The 23,320-nt window shown below is 39.6% G+C and overlaps 2 pseudogenes; one reads left to right on the top strand and one right to left on the bottom strand.

The window, feature by feature from the left end:
* LOC147003659 (NACHT, LRR and PYD domains-containing protein 4B-like) overlaps nt 1-23,320 on the bottom strand; it is a 217,786-nt pseudogene that overhangs the window by 140,624 nt on the left and 53,842 nt on the right.
* LOC147003663 (sperm motility kinase X-like) lies at nt 5,801-6,721 on the top strand (annotated as a pseudogene).

A 23,320-nucleotide genomic window follows, 5' to 3' on the forward strand; every position in this document is an offset into this window, starting at 1 on the left:
CCTGGGTATGGTTCCTCACCTACAAGGATCTGGTACATCATGACTAAGGCAGCCTTCTCTGCATAATACAGCCCCGAGGACTTGAAAGGCTTCAGGGCACACAGACATAAGATGTTAACCACAGTCTTGCTAAGGCCAGAGCTGAGACAGCAGTCAGGATACCTGAGGTAGTTGTTCACCTCAGCTAGGTCCTTCACATTAAGGAAGCCATTGGAAACATCCACAAGAATGACTGAAAGAAAGAAAGAAAGAAAGAAAGAAAGAAAGAAAGAAAGAAAGAAAGAAAGAAAGAAAGAAAGAAAGAAACAGAATGGAAGAAATAATACAGCAGTTGGGACTCTCTTCTCCCTCAGTCTTCCACACTTGATCTCTATAGCCACTGGCTATCCCTGTGACACAGCTCTGCAGACAGCCCTACTGCAAGCTAAGAATAATCATGAATGCTCCTTAGAACAATAGAGGGATTTTGTTCAAGATGTCTTGACTCACACATCAGCCAGGAGGCACAAATGAAGGCACTTTAGACAACCTGGTTTGACTCACCCTGCAGTGACTCTGGTACAGCTTCTCTCCTCTTGATCTTCGGACTTTGGGGACTGGGCCTCCACCTAACCAAAAGACAATGAGGCAAGAGCTCCTGGTCAGGAGTCTCTTCTGCATTGTTGATGAGCAGCAGGTACTGCAGCCTCTAAACCCAGGGTTCTCAAGCATCTCACACAGGAACTGCTCTCCTCTGGCCTTTCATCCAGACCTGGCTCAGCCAGCACCACTTACAGGCTGGGCTGCTGCTCGTTCAGCTCCTCTTTCAGTGGCCACAGCACCAAGTCACTGTCTGCCCTTAGTTGCAGCATAGAACTGGGCAACAGCAACCAGGCCAGCTGCTGGGCCAGGACATGGCCCACACCCTGGGAGGCCCCCATCAGCAAGCACACAGTGCAGCTCAGCCCATTCCCCTCCAGATCTGAAACTCAGCAGCAGTCTCAGCTAGCTACTTTAAAAAGTGTATGGCATAGACTGCTTTGGTTAATGTTTAGTATGAGGTGAGGTAGAATCCATCAGAATTACAGACAAGCAGGCTAGTGGTTAGCCTTTCTTTGCTTATGAGCCAGTGGTGGGCCTAGTTACTTATCGATGTTCAGATAAAGAAGCCAGCAATCAGAAGTGGCCATTCTCAAGTCCCATTTATTTTTTAATTGGTTAAGAATTTGTCCTAGACTAATGAAATAGGGGACCTAGAAGGATGCAACTCCTATACGCCTGCCTATAGGAGAAGAGAAATGGAGTGCCTCCTCTCTGTCTCTGCGTCTGTCTCTGTCTCTATCTCTGTCACTATGTGTGTGTGTGTGTGTGTGTGTTTGTATGTATGTATGTTTAAAAAAGAACACTGTCATTTGCCAAATCAGCACCTTGTCATCCATGACTTTTCTTTATGCCAGAGTTCCCTTTCTGCTTATTTCTGCATTGCATATCTAAAACTACTTAGTTATCACTACTCTCTTAAATTCATTATCTTATTTCCAAAAATAATTGAAGGACCTTCAACAGACAAAGTGAGGTCAAGGCCAGCTAGGCTATATGAGACTCTGTCTCAAGACAAAACCCAATACAGAAAGAAAAAGTGTGGGGTGGGGTAGAAAGATAGCCCAGCCCCTGTCAGTGAAAGGATTGACTTGCTGAGGTTGAGCCCCAGAACCCACATTAAAAATTCTAGGTATGCTCTGGCAAATATGGTGTTTGTCTTTAATCCTAGAACTTAGGAGTCAAATGCAAGTGTATTTTTGTGAGTTCCAGACCAGCCTGGTTTACAAAGGCAGTTCCAGTACATCCAGGGCTGCAAGAAGAAATCCTGCCTTAACCAGGCAGCTATGAAACATTTAATTCCAGCATTAGGGATGGTGATGCTGAGATGCTGAGGCAGGTGAGTCTCTCAGATTGAGGCCAGTTTCTTCTACACAGTGAGATCCAGGACAGCCAGAGCTACAAAGAGAGAAACCCTGTCTCAAAAAAAAAAAAAAAAAAAAAAAAAAAAGGAAAAATAAAATAAAATAAACTTTTTAAAAGGAGGACATGCATAAAGACCCATATAAATCTCTGGCCTCCAACTCCTAAGAACCCCTCCTCCCAACACACCCAGTCACACAGGGAATAGGCACACAGAATAACATAACATACAGAGAAAGAAAAACAGGAAAAGGGAAGTTTCATAGAGGAAAGTAAGCATAGAGTGTCTTGTCTGCACTGCTTTTTTTTTTTTTAAGATTTACTTTTTTAGTGTATGTGAGTATACAGTTACTCCTTTCAGGCACACCAGAAGAGGACACTGGATCCCATTACACATTGTTCTGAGCTACAACATGTTTGCTGGGAATTGACCTCAGAACCTCTGGAAGATCCGTCAGTGCTCTTAACCACTGAGCCATCTCTCCAGCACCTATATCTCTTTTTTACATGTTTAATTAATTAATTATTAATTATTTTTATGTGTATGCATGTTTTGCCAAGATGTATATCTAGGCACCACATGTGTGCTATGCACAGTGAAGGCCAGAAGAGGGCCTTGGCTTACCTAGGGATTGGAGATACAGACAGTTTTGAGCTGATATTTAGCTAGGGGGACTTGAACCCCAGCCCTCTGGAAGATCATCCAGCTGTTCTTAACTTCTCCTTTCTCTCTCTAGCCACCTATGAACAATGTCACAAAGTGGTATGGCTTAGTAATGATATTTGCAATTCCAGTAGTTAGGAAGCTGAGGAAGGCTCAGCTTCACCAAGAGATTATGTACCCAGCCTCAACTACATATTAAGTTCCAGGTCAGCCTGAGATACATTAGCCTCTCCTCAAAATAAACCTTTCACAATCTTACACAAGGCTGTAAGTCTAGACCTACAGGATGTAGGAACTTTTTCTTTTTCTTTTTTTTTTTTCTTTTTCTTTTGATTGTCTGAGTCAGGGTATCTCTGTGTAGCCCTGGATGTCCTCAAACTCACTCTGTAGACCAGACTGGCCTCAAACTCAGAGAGTCACATGCCAAGTGGTGGGATTACTTCCCAAGTGGTGGGATTAAGGTCATGCATAGCTACCACCACATGGCTGGAAGGAGTGGTTTTTTCACATTTATTTTTGTAGCTGCAGAGAGGGCTCAGCAATTAAGACCACTGACAGTTCTTCAGGTTTCATTCTCAGCATCCATATATTGGCTGTAACTCCAGTACCAGGGGATTGAATCCACATACATTTCTGACCTACAGAGATCTATGCAGGCAACCATTCCCTCACATAAAACAAATAAAAATTTGAAATTAAATTAAATTCATTTTTATTATTTAAAAATAGACTTATTTTATGTGTGTTAGTCTTCTGCCTGTGTGTGTGTGGGGGGGGGGGTTGGGTGTGTGTGTGTGTGTGTGTGTGTGTATGTGTACCACATGTGCCTGGTATCTAAGAAGGACAGAATAGAGGTCTGATCCATTGGAACTGGAGTTGCAGATAGTTGTGGGCTGTACTATGGGTGCAGATAATTGAACTTGTGATCTCTAAAAGAGCAGTCAATGATCTTAATTGATAAGTCATGTCTCTAGGCCCTTTATTGAATTAGAAAAACAAACAAACAAACAATAAAACAAAAACAAAAAATCTCTCCACATGGCTTTTACACACAGACAAGCTCAAGATCTACTGGGAAAGCAATGGGCAGTTTCAAACTTAAATGCTCAAAAGACAAGAGCAGAGAATTGACAAAATGTAATGTCTGCTCTGGTTAGTTTTTGTCAACCTAACATCAACTAGTGTCCTGTGAGAAGAGGAAACATCAAATGAGGAAGTGTTCCCAACAGACTGGCCTGTGGGAAAGTCTCTGAAGCAATTTCTTGATTGATGTGGGAGGGTGCAACCCTCTGTAGCTGCAACCACTTCTACATGGGTGATCTTGAGTTCTATAAGAAAACAATGCGAGCAAGACAAAGAATGCAAGCCAATAAGAAGCATTTCTCCATCACCTCTGCCTTCAGGTCCCTGAGTTCTTGTCTTAATTAGTGTTCTATTGCTGTGAAGAGATATGATGACTACTGCAAGTCATATAAAGAAAAACACTTGACTGGAGCTGACTTACAGTTCAGAAGTTCTGTCATGGTGAGAAGCATGACACTGGAGAGTGGCAGAGAGTCCCACATCTACATCAGCAGAAGAGAGAGATATAGGAACTGACTGGAGCATTTGAATATTCTAAGCTGTGACACAGTTCCTCCAACTAAGCCATACCCACTCCAACAAGGCCACACCCCCTAAGAGTGTCACTCCCTGTTGACCAAGAATTCAAACACATGAGTCTATGGGATCATTCCTATTCAAACCACCACAGCTTCCTTCAGTGATGGATGGTAGCCTGAAAATTAGAAGTGTGAATATTTAGGTACTATAAGTGACTTATCCTGCATTTCAATCTCTTTTTCTTCTCTTCTCTTCTCTTCTCTTCTCTTCTCTTCTCTTCTCTTCTCTTCTCTTCTCTTCTCTTCTCTTCTCTTCTCCCTTCCTTCCTTTCATTTTTCTTTTTGCAGTTTCATATCAAGGTTGGTTTTCAACTAATTGTATAATGAGGCTGGTCTTGGTTTCCTGATTTTCTTGGCTCCATTTCCTCGGTATTTTGATAACTGGCATGTGCCATCATCCTAGCTTGTGGGTATAGATGTGTGTGCATGTGTGGTCATTAGAGTGCACATATGAGCTCACAATGTTGTGCATGCATGTGTGAAGGTCAGAGTTTAAATTTGCATTTTTTCTATCTCCTCTGTACTTTATGAGACACAGACTATCAATGAATGTTAAACTCACAGACTGGATAGACTGGCCTCTGAAAAACAGGGGACTTTTTATTGAAAAGGAGTCTTCCCAAATTTCCAAGCCTAAGCTTGAATAAAACTCCTTCCTCCAATCCTAGTCTTTTCATCTGTTAGAATAGATGCATGGGGAGCAAATCCTTCATTGTCCAGCAACAAACCCCTTTTCTGGTTCCTTCCTTTTCACCTGTGCTGATGAGGAAGGTCTTTCCTCTGTGACTTTCAAAAATCAAATATCTGATTAGAGAAACTGCAAGTAGGGTTTTGATGCACCTTTCTGGACAGTTCCTGTGTCTCTTTTTCACTGTGTGATGGTTTAGCTGATAGAATTGCTATCCAGTGCATAGTGTGGAATTTGTAGACATGTACTGCTCTCAGGTGACAATGAACATATTTTTAAGAGAGAATATCGTCCTTGACTACTGCTCCAAAAGGTGTTTTGTTCTTCTCTTCTCAAGCATTCAAAGGACCTGATTAGGTTGTTTTAACTAAGCCCATTCAGTCAGTCAAAAGGGTCTTGATGGAGAGGGTGATGATTAAAGGAAGAAAAGACAATTAGACAACACTATAGTTCGACTACATCAAGGGCTGAAGCAAGTTTCTTTTCTTTTTTTTCTCAATGCTGGCTTTATTCCATACAAAGTACATGCAAAAGATATGGTCAGTTCTAGGTCAAGAAACAAACAAGGCATAAAAAAAAAGTCCTGTGATCACTGTATCCAGAGACTTATCAAGATGATCAAGATACAAGGATCACATTCCTTGGCTGTATTTATCTTGAGCCTACTTCCTTGTCTTACCTCAATGTCAAAGCTCTCCACATCATCCCACATATTTCTGACTTTTTTTCTTGTCCCTTAAACATAGGGATTTGTAGCTGTAAACAATCTCTTGGCCTGACCTTTTTTTTTTTTTTTTTTTGATTTCTTATTGCAAGATTGGTTTTAGCCAACTCACAGAGGGTTTGATGATGGAGCAGAACCTAGAAACCTGCTACTCTATTGATGAGAACTTTACCACTAACTATAAGATGCTGACCACCCTTGGTGAAGGAAAATTTTTAATGATCTAACTGGCCTTTCGTGTGCCCACAGTGACATGTGTGGCTGTAAAAATTATCCAAAGACCGAGAAGTATACCTTGATTATCGGCACAGATATCAGGATTATGAAATCACTTACACATCTTAAGATTATCAAGCCATTTCACATGGTCCAGATGAGAGAGACCACCTACATGGTGAAGGAATATGCCTCAGAGGGAGAGCTACAAGACCTCATCATCCAAGGGGTTCTTTAGAGGAGAGCTAAGCTTGAAGGATGTTTGTTCAGATAGTACATGCTGAGCAGTAGTGACATGACAATCAGATTGATCACATAGGCATAAAGGCCAGCACCATTTTGATCAATTACAGGGGTAACCCCAAGCTGTCCAAGTTTGGCCTTGCTGCTCAAGTAATTCCTAGGCAAATGCTGACAGATTTCTGTGGCACCCTGCACTACTGCGCCAAGAATTCTCGCAAGCAAAGGAATATGAGGGCCTCCCCAGGAATATCTGGAGTTTAGGGGTCGTCCTGTTCCTTACGGTGGCCAGGAGCTTGTCTTTTCTAGACATATCTTTTGTGGGTTTGAGGTCATAAATCATTGCCGCAAACTTCAGCATTCCTCCTCATGTGTCCATTGATATTTTCAATGTCATCATGGAACTGCTGATGACCAGTCCCACCAGAAGGCCCACCATCTATCAAATCATGAGGCTGCCTATGATCAGGGACAGTGAGGCATGTTTACCACCTAATTCCACACAGATTTTCCCAGGCACCCAGAACCCTAGCATTGTCAGGACGAGATATATGCCTGACAGGCATAAGTCCTCCTGCAGTCCCTAAGAGGAGTTCTGGGCATCCCTGCAGGCAGCTAAGAGTGTAAACCCCAGAGGCTTCTCCGCTGGGGATACCTGCAGACAGATACTCTCATACAGTAAAAGGACATAACCCAGGCACAGACCACCATTCAGTAAGCCGCCATCATTCAGGAAGAACCCACTACTAATGTCCAGCCTCAGGACGCAGGCCAACTCCCCTCATAACTGGCCACACTGCTGCTGGAAGGGATGAAGATGACAATCATGAACTGCCTCTGAAATCTGTACTGCTGCCTGCTACCACCAAAGAGAAGTTAAGTCTCTGGTAAGAAGTTGGTTTCGAGGAAAGGGGGTCATAGAGTACCCCACAGGACCACGTGGACACCTGTCCTTATTCATTTTATCCATACTCCCACTTGTTCTTTATGACTGAAGATGGATCTGCCCCCTTGTGGCAAACCTAGGAACTTAACAATCTGCTACTTCAGAAGGGACAATTCCATAGAAACCCTAGAGGGGCCACCTCATGCTTGCTAAGCCAGAAGTGGACAGCAAAGAAGTTGATCAAAGCAGGAAGAAGAGAAAATGGATTCATGTACAAAGAAAGCAGAGAGTTCTTGGAGAACCATTGGATGGATCTTCCAGTAGTACTATGTCCAATTTTCTGAGTAACCACCAGATTGATTTCCAGAGTGTTTGTACCAGTTTGCAATTCTACCAGTAATAGAAGAGTGTTCCTCTTTCTCCACATCCTTGCCAGTATTTGCTGTCACCTGAATTTTTGAACTTAGCCATTCTGACTGGTGTGAGGTGGAATCTCAGGGTTGTTTTGATTTGCATTTCCTTGATGATTAAGGATGTTGAACATTTTTTGAGGTGCAAAAATACTCAATAAAATTCTTGCAAACGGAATCCAAGAACACATCAAAATGATCATCCATCATGATCAAGTAGGCTTCACCCCAGGGATGCGGGAATGGTTTAATATATGGAAACCCATCAACATAATCCACTATATAAACAAACTCAATGACAAAAACCACATGATCATCTCATTAGATGCTGAGAATGTATCTAATAAAAGTCTAGGAAAGGTCAGCAATCCAAGGCCCATACCTAAGCATAATAAAAGCAATATACAGTAGCCAACATCAAACTAAATGGAGAGAAACTTGAAGCAGCCCCACTAAAATCAGGGACTAGACAAGGCTACCCACTTTCTCTCTACCTATTCAAAACAGTACTTGAATTCCTAGGCAGAGCAATTAGACAACAAAAGGTGATCAAGGGGATACAAATTGGAAAGGGAGAAGTCAAAATATCACTATTTGCAGGAGATAAAATAGTGTATATAAGTGAGTCTAAAAATTCCACCAGAGAACTCCTAAACCTGACAGGTTCAGTACAGTAGCTGTATATAAAATCAACTCAAACAAATCAGTGGCCTTTCTCTACACAAAGCACAAAGCAGTAGCAGTTTCTGTTATCTGAGTAACCAGTTTATGCTCCTCTGCTGAAGTCTTCTCATGCATAGTCAAATAAAATTTCCCTAAAATCTTTTTGGGTACCATTATTGCCTGGACCTACACTTAGCTCCAGTAATCCAACAAAAGGCAAAACTCTTGTTAAAAGATGCTAAGGATTACTTAAAGATAGTTAACATTTTATTGAGTGTTAAGGAACTTCTGTATGGAAAAATCATTATAATAAAGTCATTTTAGCATGAATATCTTTGAAAGGCCTCTCTGAAACTGTAGCCTAAACAAAAAGCCACATATCTCTTGCAAAACACATCTGAATAAGGTACAAAGAAATCATATCTTATTGGGTTGTTAGTGATATGTGATTTTTTATATATAATTAAGCAAAATAAAATTCCTCCTTTCTTTTAAAAGTAGTTTGAGGTCAGAACATAGCCATGTTTCTTGCATCAGAATTTCCAGCCTTGTTTTCTGCTTCCACACTGTTTCTGATGGACAAGAATTGATTTTTGTTTTTGTTTTTGTTTTTTTTTTTTTGCAGAAAGCAGAAATGTGTGGACTTCATTAACAAATTCAGTAATCTGCAGCCTAGAAAAATGTAGAAAAAATAAACAGAGTTAATTCACTCTTCTTTTATGATTTAAAGGGTCATTGATTGTGGACTTAAGGATTTTATCCTAGACCCTGAGTTTGGTTCCATACTCTGCTTCTTAATCCACAAAGATCAGAATTTTTATATATACTTCTACCCCCACTTTACCATAGTTTCTCTCTAGTAGTAGAGATTAGACCATTCCATAACATGATGTACAATGAATCCTGTATCCCTTAATTTGATTACAGAAAATAATTACAATTTATCTTCTAGCACCCACTCTAAATATCTTAACCACCCCTTTGCTTAAGTCATAATTCCTTTCTTTCTCAAAGTTCTTTGTGTCTATATTCTGATTGGCTACGAACCACATAACAAAACCATGACAGAGAGGTCAAAGTACAGATCTGTCCTAAGGACAGGGTCTTCAGGAATGAGAGGTGAGTGACTCTACCCTGCACATTTTCAAGATTCCTAAGGAGGCCTCTAAGAAGAAGCTTAAAGAAACTTACCATAGTGACTTCAGGACATAGAATGGGAGAGTCAGAGCCTTACAGAGAATGTTCAGTCCTTTATCCTTCAGGTCATCGGAGCTGATGTCTAGAAGGTTCAGAGTTTTTTTCCACCTAGGAACTTCAGAAAGGTAGTCCCAATATTGCTCACTGAGGGAACAGTTGGCCAACCTGTAGGAGGGAAGGAAGGCATGTGGAGGTTAAAAAAATGTATCATTTCCACAACTTTATACACTATGGCAGTAATAATATATTTAAACAAAAAGAGGAACTTCTGGTTTATCCAAACACATCTCACTTTCTTTCTTTTGATTCATGTCAGAACAAGTATTGAAACTGGGTAAATTACTGAAAATGCTTATGTTTGGAAGACCTTACCTGAAGCTAACCTAAATCCTTTATATTAACATTACTTCAGTCCCTGTCTCTAATGATACTTTTTAAAGCGACATGATTATTGTAATATGTAAGTAACCCTTTCAATGTTATCTTGTGTAATAAAGTGTGTGAAAAGTATATTTTGAAAATCAATGTGTATGTAGTTTAGTCTCAATTTTCTTGCTGTGATAAAAATCATCCTTACAAGACTAATTTTTGGGAAAGAAGTTCTAATTTATTTCACTATTCCAGATTCTACTCTCTCAGTGTGTGAAGTCAAGAGGACAGAAACTTCCAACAGCTTGTCACATCATATCTAGTGTCAAGGGCATAGAGAACCCATACATGCATGCCTATGCTTTCTACTCTTAAATAATCCAGGAGCCAAATTAAGGATATTGGTGCTACCCTCCATGGGCTTAGTCTCCATCGATCAATTAGCATAGTGAAGACAATCCCTCAGTGCCATGCTCACTGGCCCACCTGATCTAAACATATTTCATTGAGACTTATTTCTCAGGTGCTTCTTCATTTTGCCAGGTTGACAGCTAACAGTATCCATCATAATATGAAATATATAGGAATTAACAATATGAAACCACTTGGCCTCATCCAAATCTCTTGATCATCTTTCTCTGCTGAGGTCTAAAAGACCTTAATTGTCTTCCATGTTAGCCTATCAGTTTCTTTTAACCACAATTACAAGAGAGGCACATTCAGATTCATAGGCATTGTACTCTGTGAATGTCTAAGTTGAGAGTCCATTCTGCATTCCAAGAACAAGTTATTAACACAGTGCTATATGCCTGTTATACAAAATCTAGTCTATGCTACAATCTTTTGGAATTTAGTACATTTATCCCTTGGTATGTAAGGGTAGCAGGGGTATGTGTGCATGTGGAGTCAGAGTCAGTGTGGATGTAAATTTCAACAGGTACCCACAAGCTTTGTGTACAGTGGTTCAGTTCAGCATGTGTCCAAATCTGTCCAAACTCTCCCACGTACTAGTTTCAAAATCCTCTAGTCTTCTTATAATATACAATATAATTTACATACCAACTAACTTTTTCACCACATTGACTAAGTAATATCGACTAAGAAAAATCTAAAATTGTTAAGTTCAAAACCAATTTTAAAAGTTGAATTTTATTTTTTGGTGCATGTGTGTTTATGATGTGTGTAGGTACATATCACAGTACACATGTGGAAGTCAGAATGAAGAAGTAACAAAATTCGAGGCTTTTGGGCCCAGGCTTGGGAGTGTGGCTTTTGTGGCTTAGTGCTCCAGGTGCTGGTCATAAAACAGATAGCGACATTCCTTCCTCCACCCACCTGCTTCCTGGGTTCAAAGAGTGTTCATTCAAAGAATGGTACCCTGACCATTACTGGAACCTGCAATGCAAATGTGCTATTGTTAGGGGCTCTTAGATTGTTAGGGGCTCTCAGAAACTGTCTTGAGAGATAACCTGACACTTGTGACTTTATACTTCCTTGTGACTCTTAACTGGTATTTTTGGTATTTTCCAACAGCGCCCTCCCCACCTCCTTGAGTTGTGGTTTCTTCCTTTAAATACCCCCTTACTCAGCTACTCAGGGCGCCATGGTCCTCTACCCCTGCGTGGTGTATGACCATGGGCCCAAGAGTGCTCTTGAATAAAAATCCTCTTGCAGTTGCAGCAAGACCGTTTCTTGTGTGATTTGGAGTGTCGCCTCTCCTGAGTCAGAACGTGGGGAAGTCCTCACGTTGTGGGTCTTTCAAGAACAGCTCCTTCCACCTTTACATGGGCTGTTTTGAAGGTTAAACTTGAATTTGAAATCCTTCTGTCTCAGCCTCCTGCACTTTGGAACTACATGGATGTGAAACCAACCATGATGCACATGTTTTAAGATTTATTTTTAACTATGTTCATTTGTGACTCCATGTGAGTGAGGGAGCCTGTGAATCTTATTTGATTCTTAAGATTTAAACTACAAGTGTTTGAGTATTAGAAAACAAATGGGTTCTCTGAAAGAGCAATGTGTGTGTTCTTAATATTTAGCCATCTCTCTGTGGGGTAGTGGGGTCTGAGAGGAAGCCTGGTAAAGCTGAGCTAAGTTTTAAAGCACTGGAAACCCAGAAGGGACAGTAGGAAAACCTTGTCTGCTCCTGAAACCAGGCTCCTGTCTTGCAGCTACTGCCTCTCCCCTCCCATAAAGAGGTTTGTGGTCATCAGTCAAATAGGAGCAGAACCCCAAGCCCTCACAACATGTAAATAAGGTATCCCCAAGTTCTCAGACCGAACCAATAGGAAGCACCTACTGTCAGACTCTGTCCCACCCCAAAACTATATATATATGAGAATCCTATCTAGAAGTAATAAAGGTGTGTGAGAATTACTCTGTTTGCTGAGAGCTTCTGTCATAAGAGCTATAACACTGCAGCTTAGGGAAGATAACTGTTCTCCCTAAAATGTGACCAAACCCTTCCCCCTCTGCACCAACCTACCTTGCTAGTCAGCTTCGCATAGGCTCAGCCCTGCTCATCCTTGAGCAAGAGAAATGCCAGCGACAGAAATGTCAGCAGCAGAGACAGAGGTGGATACTGCAGAAGAGGAGGTGGAGGCTGCAGCAGCAGAGGTGGTAGAGGCAATTCCCCCTCTCTGCATTCTCTCCCCTTTGCCTGAACCCTCACAACTGGCTGGGACATAGACCTCCATGGAAAAGCCTCCAGTATACAGCCCCACTTCTCGCCAGACCCCAGTGCTTTTCTGTGTTTCTTAAGTTTGTACTTTGAAACTTCTGCAAGGGGACTGCATCAGTGGGAGGATATTATGACTAATTAATTTGTCTATGTGTGTTTGAGCAAATGCCTTGGTCTCTGGACAGGATTCCTATAAATGACCTTTCAATCAGCAGGTAAACACAGAATCTATGAAAATTTTAGGAAAGAAAGAAGGCAGAATTCCCCAAGCACACTTTGGCAACATTCTGAGCCCAGGCAATGAAAGACTGGATAGCTGTCCTAGCCTGTTATGAATGCAAACCATACTCTAACATCACCCTTATGAAGAGTCACAGCCATCCTTCACAAGTATCCCTTTCCCAGAGGAATTGGTCTGTCCTTCACTATTGTATAACAAAAAGTCTTATCTGTTGAGATTAGGGTCCAATGTCTTTGTTCCTTGTATCTCTATGCTGCCTCAGAAATCTAGCAATGTGTATGTTTCATGTGTGTTCCTTAGTTTGAAGGGTAGAGGATGATACTAATGCCTTTCTTTGTTGCCCTCTGCCTTGTTTTGATACTGGGACTCAGCAATAAGGCTAGTCCTTATGTTCTAGGACCCACCTATCTTTAGTCCTCAGCTCTACAATTACAAATACTGAGTACTACTCTTGTCAGCATAGAATGTTCCATTACCCACTGTGTCATTTTCCCAACTACAGAATTAGCAGTTTCTAGTAAACAAAGGCAAGTTTTATACTATTTCCACAGTCTTCCCAGAGTGAACCTTCCAAGGCCATTTACACTAAATATTCTAGAATGCAGTATGGGTGGCACAAAGCCTTGCACAGTGAAGATATTCCTTGGTTCATATTGTTTGATACCAAATTGAGAAACTTCAATGTCTTGCTACTCATCAGGACAGAGCCAAAGATATTGCAGTCATCAGGTACAAGTTTAAAGTGTGCTACCCTGTAGGAAAAGGATAACACCATATTCTTCTCTGTCTTCACAGAATTTTCTGTTGTTATCCACATGAAGAAGGTTTAGGAACTCTCAGAACTTTACAATGTTCTTTACTAAACAACAAAAAGCTGATTCATTTTTAATGTGAATGAGTGCTTGTCTACACGTTTATGTATGCACCAAGATGTATGGCTGGTAGCTAGACAGACAATAAGGGGTGTTATATCCCCTAGAATTAGGTTGTAAGCTGTGGTATAGAGTGTGAATGATTCTCTGCCTGAGGAGCAAGTGCTCTTAATCTACCCAGCCATCTTTGCTGCTGAATTTTAAAATTACATTTATTTTTTGCTGGATGTATGCATGTGAAATGAGGGGGGAGGGGATAGGGGAAGTGTGTGTTTCTGAGGGGAAACTAGTAAAGGGGATACCATTTGAAATGTAAAAGAAAAAATATCCAATAAAAAAATTATCAGATGTAACATGCTATCTCAGTAAATTGTAATGTGCTGTTTAAGCTTGCTGAAATAAAATTCTGAGAGTAAAGTGGCAAGACCCATTAACTAATGAACGGAAGGGTCCAGACTCAGTCCTAATCTGGGGAAGGGGCTCGGTCTGTGTTTTTTCACAAAAGAAGATGGAGCATGATGGCTGCCTGAAAGATTAGTTTGTCAACTGGACACAGATCCTGTGTCTTCCAGTAAGTATGACTCTTACCTTGACTATAACTAAATATCCTCTTTAGCCAAAAAGTTAATTTGGAGCACAGCCTCCTCTCCCAGAAAGTTACAGCCTTTCTGTGATTCTCAAAGTCACCTACCACACACCTGGAGCTCTAAGTCTAATTGATCATTGCTAATTTGCAATTGAATGGAGTACCTGGACTTCCCCAAAGAAGCTTTTGTACTGTTGCTTTTCACAGTCTGGACTTTGTTTTTTAAGCATGCCAGTCAATGACCTTCAGCCTGACTGCAGCAGGTGTGCCCCCTCGCCTCCAACAGTGTAGGTGGCAGTTGTTAGTCAATATGAAGAAGCATATTCAATATATATTGTGGCTTTTGGTCTGATTTGGGAATAAGGTGTGCTATGAGGGCCGGTTAGCCAATGACTGGCAACCAGACTTAAGACAGAGGTACATGCCAAGAGGCTGTGGTTTATTAATAATACACTATAGAGCCATGTAAAAAATTGGAGGCAAAGGTCAATGTTTTAGAAGTAGTAGTCTTAACAATAGGTCAGGACATAGCATATATTAAGGCTAGAAAGGCAGAAATTTCAGATATTAGCAAAAGTCGCTCAGACACTTGGAACATTGATGAATTGGCCAGAAATTTAAAAACTAACCTAAGTGCATTGAATCTTCTGGATTGGGTTCAATATATATTCCTACTTGCTATTATTATTGGCACTATTTTATTAGTAAATCGTTGTGTTTCCACTCATCTTTAGAGCACTCCTGTGATCTGTAGCTACGATGAGGCAGGGCATTCCAGAACGTTGGCAGAAATACAAAAAGAAAGGGGGAAAATACTATGCACACTCCAGTGAAGTTTGCTTGGCAGGCCAAGAGGCCTGGGAGCACTCATGAGGCAGAGTTTCATGGAAACTCCCCTCCTGGAACTTTGACGTTCTCATGTTCTCATACTCATACCCTATTCCCACATTAGTATGGTGTATGGATCCATTGTGTTCTCTTTTAGTATTATCGTATTATAAGTGCCTTTTAAGATTGAATTCTGACATAGCTAAGCCTTCACCAGTGTTCCAATGTCCTAGAAAATGCTTGAAACTTAGGAGCTTGGAAGAGACAATGAAACTAACTAGGCATTACAAAGAACAAGCTAGAATAGCTCAGGGATAGTCTGCAGAGTGTTTACTTGGGACAGTAGCCAGTCTTACCCAGACAAGGGAATTCACCATGGCCTAGCGTATAGGTGGGTTTACTATAAGAAAAGTTAGGGAATCCCAGTGAGACAGGTTTCTTCACTAGGCCCAAAGAAATCAGGCAGAATTATGGAGCATAAATAAATTTTATGCCTCAGTCCAGCTCCTTTTTTTTTTTAATATTAATAACAGGGAGGAAATTGTAACCCCCAGCCTGAAGCAGGCTGAGCCAGACCTTGACCTTTCTGCCACTAAGGAGATTACCTAGGGTGGAGCCTTCTTAGATCACTCTATTGTTCAGCCACTGCCTCTGTTCCCCTTCAAGACACTGCTACCTGCTGGGAGGCTGCTGAGCTATTCTGGAGACTGCACCCTATCCTGCACATCATCATCTGCAGCTGGGCTCCAAGAATGAATTGGAGGGAATGGGCTTCCCTCCTCCTTTATAAGCCCATTTGCCATTAAACATTTGAGCTTTAATGAGGAATCTTGATTTAGCTCCATTTATCTCTTGATCACCTAGTTCCCCTCTCTTTCAGCCCCAGCCTGCCACTCAGGTGTACCCTATCCATGTGATCTGTGAGCCATGGACTGGCTCACAACAACTATTATTTTTGGATGTGAGTTCACTTCCTAGCTCCTGTCTATGGCTCAAACCCCAATGTAGTAGATCTCACAGGAAGATCAACAGTATCATCTAAATTGGACCCTTTGGGCTCTCATAATCTGAACCACCATCCACAGAACATACAAAGGCTGGACCTAGGCCTCCCTGCACTTATGTAGCAGGTGTGCAGCTTGGCCTTCATGTGGTACCTGAGCAACTGTGGTTTGGGCGTCTCCAAATCTATTACCTGAATGTGGGATTTGTTCATCTAGCTGTGCTGCCTTGTCTGTCCTCTGAGGGAGAGGAAGCATCCAGCCTTGCAGAGACTTAAAGTGTCAGGCCTGGGGTTGGGGAGATATATAAGGAGGTCCCCTTAAAGCTTAGAGAAGAAGGAGACAAGGGATAGAGAAAGGATTGTGAAAGGGGGTGACTGAGAGAGGAGCAGTGAGTGGGATGTAAAGTGAATAAGAAAAAAACCCTTTCTGTGAATTAAGTACCCCAAACTTGTCTGGTTCCTGAATATAATTGCTGATGAAACTCAAAAGCAAGAAGCTGTCAAATGATGAGTTAGTTATCTATTTTTTCTAATTACTTTTATGTGTATAAATTTTTTGCATATATGTATGATGATGTGTATTGAGGTGAGAAATGGACTTGGGATCACCTGGGATGTTTGTTATCTAACAAATTGGTTCTGAGGATGCATCTGGGTGCTCCACAATAGAAACAAATGTTCTAGCCACCTGATCTAACTCCCTAGGCCCAGGGTAGTTATATTTAGAAAAAAAATTTTTATATACAAAAGCCATAAAGAAAAATTAATTACTTCATATTTCAGGAGCATATATGAGAAAATAGAATTGTGTTAATTCATATTTCAAGAGCATATATGAGAAAATAGAATTGTGTTAATTTTAAAAATATGTATTTAAAAAACCACTGAAAATTATACCAAGTTTAAGAGTCAACAAAGGCAGATAAAAAATTGCTACTAGAAGTATTACTACAGTTATAATTGTCTTAAATCTTCTGTAATTATATTGAAAAAGGGAATACACAATATATAGTGATGATTCATGAAGTCTACTATTTTGGAATGCATCTGTGCACCAGGATTTGATTAAAGGAAAGATCCTAGCAGCTTACTTAAGGATAGCTCACAGTAAGTCACTAAGTAGATTCAAACAACTTTATACTCAATGTATTGAAATTGTTTTATACACATACAATGGAATTCTCTACAACATAAAAGTCAACAAAATGTGACATAAATTGATGAGTCCTTTAAAGCATTAACCTCAAAAAGTTGATGCACACAGACCTATGGCCTCTCCAGTCTCCCATACCACTTCATACTTGGCTATTTTTGAATGAAAATATGGACAGGACCACACCAAGGTATCACTGACAAGAACTTTTTTTATATATATTAGATAAAGACAGAATATCCAGAGTTATCTGGAAGAGTACAGGTCAGTGAGAGAAAGTAATATATTGATAAGGCCAGTACACATAACTGGGCTATGAGAAGATAAGGTATGGAGATAAAGAGAAGAAGTGAAGGCAGCAGAAAGAGGGGAAAAATAGAGAAAAATAAAACACAAAGGGATATGAGAAGAATGAAGAAAAAAACCTCTGAGCAAAACCAAGATCACAGCAGGGAAGAGAAGCTGAGGGGAACTACATGAAGGTCTGGTTCTAGAGAGATTTATGAGCCTGGAGTGAAAAGTACTGAGAGGAGCTAGAACACTGTAGTACGTAATAGCAATGCTGTGAGATTCTAAAAGTAAGCATCCTCTCTGATATGTTAATAGTCTCCTCTAATAGGTTAATAGTTATTAATAGTAAATAGTTAGCCATTTGTCTGGGATAATTTTGGGACCCAAAAATCATGACATGTTGAAATTTTCTTGGATACCGGGTATTAGGGAAAGGCTCTCTAGGAGCAAGGCCATGCAACTTGCTTATACTTTATTACTAATGAAGATCTATTTCTTCTGCATGCCATTCTGCCATATACTTTGTGCTCCAGGGAATGACAAGGAAGTCCAAATTCTGATTACTAATTAGTTCTTTGAGTTTCTCTAGTAATTTTCTCTTCTTTTTGTTTTTGTTTTCTGACAGGAATTTAGGAACAACATGTTTAAATGTTACTTCAGACCTTTGTCAAGATGCTGTAATCATGGATCTGGAGATGACTTTAAAATCAACAATCTTCTGGGAAAGAATACCAAGAGATCATGAACCTCTAAGTGAGGGAGAATGTCTCATTACCATTTCAAAAGAAACTCATGTCTCATAGCTACAGTGACCATAATGGTACTGAAATGAGCGAACAGAGCATAGGGTAGAGTGAACTAAAGACATTAGAAAGCAAGTTTTGGAGAAGCTACCCTTGTGACCATCAATAAATAATGTGGCTCACACCCTACTGGCTATTTTACAGAGTCAGGAACCATGTCACATATTCCCTTGCCTGGTCAAGTCAGACTCAGCAGTTTTATTTATTTTTCTCATTACTGTCACAAAATATATGACAAGAGCCCCTCAAAGAAAGAAATGTTGCTTTTTTTAACTTGGCAGTCTTCAGTTATGTCCAAAATGGTAACATAAGTGATGGATGTGTGGAGAGGAAAATATAATATGTGGTAACATTGACAGAAGTGAGGGCCAGAAGTGAGGGCGGAACAGAGAAAAGTAATATCTACTGTCTATGACAGGATCACTGCACTCATGGACTCACATCTGTGGTCTCTTTCATAAGACACATACCCATTATTAGGCCAGTTGACATTCTATCATGAGAGAGGGGTTCATGACATGCTGGGACTAACTGAGGAGCTATTTACAGTTCATGCCTACTGGGCTGGAAAAGTCTGTTTTCCATAAGAGTATAGCCTCAGCTTGGCATCAGGATAAACCTTACATTATCTGTATATATGTAGACAGTAGAATTTGAATTGATGGTTATATAAACATAAGGACTATGAAGTTGGAAGTAGTTGGGATTGTGAAAATAGATCTAAAAGTCTTAGGAGGATAAGCAAAAGCAAGAGTATGATCAAAGTTCATTGTGTGCATGTAAGTCACTGCCAAAGTATTAATGAAAATACTCTATTTCAAAAAATAATCCAATAGAGAATCCAGCCCACACTCATGGCCATTCTAGGGAACTGAGCCCTTCCAGTAGCCTCCAAATTTAACCCATCCCATAGACTTCTTATGCCAGTCCTCAACTTTTCCAGAAGACTTGTATTTATTGGAGGTCATGTCTTACTAGGAACTGCAGGGGTCACATGTACTTGGAAACAGAGGCACCACTGTCATCCAAAACCCCAGAGATCACTCAGGCTACAAAAACATAGCAAAGGCAGTCTTCTAGTCTGGTCAACAAAACCAGAGGACAATCAGGCCATATAAGAATACACTCAAAATTCAGCACATAAACATAATATACCTCAAACCCAAATATCTACAGGCAAGCTTAAGAACACAATCAACAACAGCCAGGGAAATATGATACCACCAGAACACAACTGTCCTTCTTCAGCAAGTGCTGGCAATTCTAACACAGCTGAAGCACAAGAAAATTACCTTAAATCTAATCTTTTGAAGATTATAGTGGCCCTGAAAGAGGAAATGAATACGTTCCTTAAAGAAATAGAGGAGAAACAATGAAGTGAAAGAAATCAATAAAATTGTTCAAGACCCCAAAACCAAATGCAAGCAGTAAATAAATCACAAACTTAGTGAATCCTGGAGATGGAAAATTTAGGTAAGGTAATAGGAATATAGACACAAGTATCACCAACAGAGTACAAGAGGTAGGAGAGAGATTGACAGGCTTAGAAGATATAATAAGACAATTTTCCTTACTCAAATATGTCTCATAGAGAGCTGGTCTCCCAGGAGTGCTGACATACCTAGGATCACAGGTGAGACAATCTTTATTGCTCCAGTACCTGTTCCAAATGGGACATACCCAGAGCCCACAGTATATAGGAACCTTGGAACAGCTTGGTACAGGATCCTTCTGGTTTCCATCTGCACATGGGAGCTAACTTTGCACCATAGCTGTCCCAATCCCAGTCTTAGAGAGATCTCCCAGGAGTGCTGACACACCTAAGATTACAAGCTACAGCCAAAGACAGCAGGACCAACGGAAACCAGAGATGGCAAGAGGCAAGTACAAGAACATAAGCAATAGAAACCAAGGCTTTTTTGCATCATCAAACAGTTCTTCCACCACAGCGAGCACTGGATACCCCCAATGCACCTGAAAAGCAAGATTCTGATTTAAAATCACATCTCATGATGATGATAGAGGATTTTAAGAAGGACATAAATAACTCCCTTAAAGAAATGTGTACAGGAGAACACTAGTAAAGAGGTAAAAGCTCTTAAAAAGAAAACACATAAATCCCTAAAAGAAATACAGGAAAACACAACCAAATAGGAGGAGTTGAACAAAACCTTCTAAAAATGGAAAGAGAAACAATAAATAGATCAGAATGGAAGACAGCCCTGTGGATAAAAAACCTAGGAAAGAGATCAGGAGCCATAGATGCAAGCATCACCAACAGAATAAAAGAGATAGAAGAGAGAAGCTCAGATGTAGAAGATACCATGCAATCATTGGCACAACAGTCAAATGAAATGCAAAATATAAAAAGCTCCTAACCCAAAACATCCAGGAAATTTAGGACAAAATGAAAAGAAAAACAAAAAGCAAAAACAAAAACTAAGAATAATAGGTATAGAAGAGAGCAAAGATTCCCAACTTAAAGAAAGAGACACCCTTAAACATAAAAGAAGCATACAGAACGTCAAATAGATTGGAGCAGCAAAGAAATTCTCTCTGGCACATAATAAGCAAAACACCAAATGCACAAAACAAAGAAAAAATATTAAAAGCAGTAAGGGAAAAAGGTCAAGTAATAAGGTCAGAATTACACCAGACTTCTCAAAAGAGACTTTAAAGGCTAGAAGATCATGGGAATATGCCATGCAGACCCGACGAGAACACAAATGTCAGCTCTGGCTACAATACCCATAAATCATTCATAGATAGAGAACCAAAGATATTCCATGACAAAACCCAATTTAAACAATATCTTTCCACAAATTCATTCCTATAAAGGATAATGGATGGAAACTTCCAACACAAGGAGGGAAACTACACTCAAGAAAAAGCAAGAAATTAATCTTTCAACAAATCCAAAAGAAGATAGCCACACAAACATGATTCCACCTCTAATAACAAAAATAACAGTAAGCAACAATAACTAGTCTTTAATATTTCTTAACACCAAAGGGCTCATTTCCCCAATAAAAAGACATAGATTAACAGACTGGATACATAAACAGGACCCAGAATTTTGCTACATACAGGAAACACCTCAGTGACAAAGGCAGAAACTACCTCAGAGTAAAAGGTTGGAAAAAACATTTCTAAGCAAATGGCTCCAAGAAACAACCCAGAATATCCATTTTAATATCATATAAAATCAACTTTCAACAAAAACTTATCAAAAAATGAGGAGGGTCATTTCATACTCATCAAAAGAAACATCTACCAAGACAAACTCTCAATTCGGATCATCTATGCCCCAAATGCTAGGGCACCCACATTCATAAAAGAAATCGGTTAAAGCTCAAAGTGTGCATTGAACCTCACACTATAATAGTAGGAGACCCTTACCATCGGACACATCATGGAAACAGAAACTGAACAGAGACACAGTGAAACTAACAGAAGTAATGAAACAAATGGATTTAATAGACACATATAGAACATTTCACTCTAAAACAAAAGAATATAGCTTCTTAGTACCTCATAGAACCTTCTCCAAAACTGACCATATAATTAGTCACAAAGCAAGCCTCAACTGATACAAGAAGATTGAAATAATCTCCAGCATGCTATTAGATCCTGTCAATCCTCAGACTAAACCAGGTCTTCAATAATAACAAAAAGAACAGAAAGCCTACATATAAATGGAAGCTGAAAAATTATCTATTCAATGATAATTTGGTCAGGAAAGAAAAAAAGAAATAAAGACATTTTAGAATTTAAAGAAAATAAAGGCAAAACATACCCAAACATATGAAAATCAATGAAAGAAGTGCTAAGAGGAAATCTCACAGCTCTGAGTGTCTCCAAAAAGAAACTAGAGAGAACATACATTAGCAGTTTAACATCACATCTGAAAGCTTTAGAACAAAAAGAAGCAAATGCATCCAAGAGTAGTAGACAGCAGGAAATAGTCAAACTCAGAGCTGAAATCAAGCAAGTTGAAGCAAATACACCCAAGAGGAGTAGATGGTAGGAAATAATCAAAACTCAGGGCTTAAATCAACCAAATAGAAACAAAAGAAACTATACAAAAAATCAACAAAACTGGTTCTTTGAGAAAATCAACAAGAGAGATAAACCCTTAGCCAGATGAACCACAGGGTACAGAGACAGTATTCAAATCAACAATATCAGAACTGAAAAGAGAGACATAACAACAGAAACTGAAGAAATTCAAAAAGTTATCAGATCCTACTACAAAGCCCTATACTCAACAATACTAGAAAATCTAGATGAAATGGATAATTTTTCTAGACAGATATAAGGTACCAAAGTTAAATCAGGATCAGATAAACCATCTAAACAGGTCTATAACCCCAAGGAAATAAAAGCAGCCATTAGAAATCTCCCAACTAAAAAAATCCCAGGGCCATATTATTTTAGTGCAAAATTCTATCAGACCTTCAAAGAAGATCAAGTACCAATACTTCTCAAACTATTCCACAAAATAGAAATAGAAGGATCACAACCCAATTCTTTCTATTAAGCCACAGTTTCTCTGTTACCTGAACCACAAAAAGACCTAACAAAGAAAGAGAACTTCAGACTCATTTCCTTTATGAATATAATTGCAAAAATTCTCAATAAAATTCTCCCAAATTGAATCCAAGAACTCATCAAAATGTTCATCCACCATGATCACCCAAGGGATGAATGGTTCACTATACAAAAATCCAGAAATGTAATCCACTATATAAACACACTCCAAAGAAAACAAAACACACATGACCATTTCATTAGGAGTATAAAAAACCTTTGACAAAATACAGTACCCATTCATGTTAAAAGCATTAAAGAGATCAATAATTCAAGTTGCATACCTAAATATAATAAAAGCAATATACAGCAAATCAATACCCAACATCAAATTAAAAGGACAGAAACTTGAAGCAATCCCATTAAAATCAGTGACAAGAAAAGGCTTTCCAATTTCTCTGTACATATTCAATATAGTGCTCAAAGTTCTAGCCAGAGCAATTAGACAACAAAAAGAAATTAAAGAGATACCATGAGGAAGTCAGGATAACACTATTTGCAGATGACAACATAGTACACATAAACGACCCCAAAATATTCTACCGGAGAGCTCCTAAACCTGATAAACAACTTCAGCAAAGTGACTTGATATAAAATTAACTACAACAAAT

The sequence above is a fragment of the Mus caroli genome, unplaced genomic scaffold (assembly GCF_978045245.1).
Source record: "Mus caroli unplaced genomic scaffold, Mus_caroli_1 scaffold_8, whole genome shotgun sequence".
Taxonomy (NCBI): Eukaryota; Metazoa; Chordata; class Mammalia; order Rodentia; family Muridae; genus Mus; species Mus caroli.